The following is a 460-nucleotide window of genomic DNA, read 5'->3' as shown; positions in this document are numbered from 1 at the left end:
TGTAATTGACATAACATTAGGTTGTGACAATATGATGACTGTTTTTTTAAAAGGGATATTTATATATGTAATGTCAACACAATATGGATTTCATATCATACAGTCATGTTGCAAATTCCCTGTAGCTCAGTTGGTAGAGCATGGTGTTCGCAACGCATGGTGTTTGCAACGCCAGGGTTGTGGGTTCGATTCCAATGGCGGGCCAGTACGAAAAAAAAAAAATTGTGAAATGTAAGTCGCTCTGGATAAGAGCGTCTGCTAAATGACAAATATGTAAATGTAAAAAATTCCTGACACTTCCAAATGTAATTTAGCGTTAGAATGCACAGCACTAGGGTGCCCATTAGGCTATTCTACTTTTAAATACAACTTGTGCCAAATTTTTTATCCAAGAAAAATATATAATTGATATCACAAATTCCATGTATCGTGACCATATTCTGGTGAGCATAGAATTGAA

This window comes from Salmo salar, chromosome ssa17, assembly GCF_905237065.1.
Source record: "Salmo salar chromosome ssa17, Ssal_v3.1, whole genome shotgun sequence".
NCBI classification, from domain to species: domain Eukaryota; kingdom Metazoa; phylum Chordata; class Actinopteri; order Salmoniformes; family Salmonidae; genus Salmo; species Salmo salar.
Note: the sequence above shows the minus strand (reverse complement) of the source record.